Source organism: Giraffa tippelskirchi, chromosome 8 (genome assembly GCF_054371585.1).
Source record: "Giraffa tippelskirchi isolate mGirTip1 chromosome 8, T2T-mGirTip1v1.2.pri, whole genome shotgun sequence".
NCBI classification, from domain to species: domain Eukaryota; kingdom Metazoa; phylum Chordata; class Mammalia; order Artiodactyla; family Giraffidae; genus Giraffa; species Giraffa tippelskirchi.
This window is the reverse complement of record NC_137282.1, coordinates 19853058-19855872: the sequence shown is the minus strand read 5'-3', so window position 1 is coordinate 19855872 and position 2815 is coordinate 19853058.

Sequence of the window (2815 nt, the reverse complement as noted above, 5' to 3'; positions counted from 1 at the left end):
AAGTCTTGTGTTTGGCGCAATGGCTTATTACACCATAATCACGCTCCATGGCTACCCATTGTGAATTGCCTTCTACAAAGGCAGTTAGAGCATCAACATATTTATATCATTTATTCCTCTTAAAACCTCACTATTCTACAGGAAAAATTCAAGGAATTGGGCAGTGATGTTCAACCAATTATGTAGCCTTTACAGTTTCAAAGATGGATCAGTGACATGAGGAATTATGTTAACAATGTTAACGTAGACACTCTGCTTACAAGCATGAGTCAGCAAATACTATAGTCATAAGACTGTAGAGGGTTTCTTTCTTATACCAACTTAGTTATTAGTCTTTCATGTAAAACTGAGTAGTATAAGATATTTTTTCTTGTTTTAAAAATTACTGAACCCAAATATCCATTGATAGATGAATGGATAAACAAAATGTAGTATCTACATACAATGGAATATTATTCCACCTTAAAAAGGAAATTCTGGCACGTGTTATAACATGGATGAACTTTGAAGACATAATGTTAAGTCAAAAAAGCCAGTCACAAAACGACAAATACTGTATCATTTTACTTAGATGTTTTACCTAGAGTAGTCAGATTCACAGACACAGGAAGGAGAATGTTGATTGCCAGGGGTTGAGGGGAGAGGGGAATGAGGAGTTATTGTTTAACAGGAATAGAATTTCAGTTTGGGGAGATGAAAAATTCTGGAGACCAAGGCGGGGTGATGGTTGCACAAAAATATGAATATACTTAATGCCACTGAATACTACACTTAAAAATAAAGTGGTACCTTTTGTTATGTATATTTTAACACAGTAAAAAACCTAATCAAGGTCTTTTGATAACAAAACTTGTGCTTTCAGGACAAAACTGACTAATTCAAAAACAGAAGTGACATTATTTCCAGACCTACCATAGAATGTGGCTTCTTGAGCCAAACCCACTTCACCCAGCATCCTTACCACTACATGTGCCGGAAGGTAAAAGAAACATCCCCTCTGGACAAACACACTTATAGCCCTTGGGATGGACGGGGGACAGTAGACACAAGTGGCTGCAAGAACCTGGAACGTACGCTGGGTATTTACCTGTTTTAAAGTAAAAACAGGTTGGACACAATTTCAGATGGATTTATCCAAACCAGTTCAAAACTTAAGACTCAAAGGAGTTAAGGCATTTTTGGCTTAAAAGGAATCCCAATATATTTGTCATCCTCTAAGTTAGGCATGCTGACCTTAAGCTCCTGGGGTCCCCTGTCCTTCTGATGGTGACAATGACCTCTCTACAGTAAGTTCAGGCTAAGAAAGCTTCAACCAACAGTATCTTCCCCCTCCAAGTTAAGGCAAAATAACAGTCTAGCTTGCTGATAGGAAGTAAATAGTGGTTCCCAGTCCTCCACTTTGATTAGTTTCTTGGACCATGAAGAAGTATAATCTGAGTCAAAGCTGACAATTTCAGATTAACAAGCTTTTAACTCCTAGTCAACAAACATGTGACTTCCTCCTATAAGCAGGATGCCAAGCTTGGTTCCATTTTCTGTTATCAATTGACATGTCAGTGAGAAAGCTACTCTAGTCCTTTTGTAAAGAGCGCATCCCCCCGTTTTGTGTATTAAAACTCTGGTTGCTATGTTAGATAAAAGCCAGGTATGCTCCTGGAACAAGTTTTCCAGCAGATATTTTCGTTCTGTTCATCTTATTCAAAAGTCCTGGATATGTCTGGAACGATACCCAGAACATTTCCCCGGCCCCAAAATAGCAAGTTCCAACAACAGATGGAGGTAGTAATTTAGGGGGGTTTCCATTTAGTGTGAGTTCTGATTCATAAGTGTTTTGAAAGCAAGTGATGAGACTTACTTTTAGGCTGTTGGGATTGGTGGAGTACCAAGAAGGCAGATACAGAAGCGTTTAGCAGCACCTCTCTCTCCTTGGTGGTGTGGGGTGAAGTGCGAAACAGCTGTAGTTTATTTGCCCAGAAGAAAGAGTTCTCAAATACAGCCAGTCCCACTGGATCGTCATCTTCCAGGAAGACCTTGGGAAAGGTGTGCCTCCCGGAGCCATCCACGTTCATCGTCTCTATGGACTGAAGGGTGACAAGGTCTCATGAGAGCGTGGCAGCAAGAGGGGTGACCACCTTAGCGTACCTCAGTTTCTTGGACACTGATTAAACATGTTTTGATATCAATTTGATAGAGATGAAGTTATCTTGGGATCCGCAGAGGCTAATGCCAAAGGCAGAGGATTGAGCTGCTGCTTATATCAATTAAGGTCATAAATCTTGTACAAGTAGCTACTATAACTCAGTGTCTGCATCAGACATTGTACCAAATCCTTCTACTACATTCCCCAACCACCTCCCGAGGCAGGCTTTCTCTCTCTTTCCAGAGAGGGCAAGAATAGCTCAAAGAGGCACCCTAAGTAACCAGAAATCACAGCTGGAAGAAATAGGCTTAAAAATATGACTCCCAAGCCTATGCTTGCAGCCCCCATGTCCAACTGGTCTTTTAGTTTGATGGTTTCAAAAATAAGATAACATGACCTGTAATATGAAAATCTAGAAATGTGGGCAGAAGACACTAAGGTACTTAAGTAACTGCATGTTTGTTTGTTTGGAGTTTTTTTTTTTTACCATCTTAAAACGTTTTATATCCCAGTTACCACATAGAACATGACCTAGACAACCAGGAAATTCCAGTGCTGAGTTTGACTGTAGAGAGTTTAAGAAAGTCACAGAGAGTCTCCCAACCTGTGTTGATACAGTCCAGTTCCATCTGAAGATGCTGTGCTTTTCTTGAGTTGATGCAACACATAAGAGAA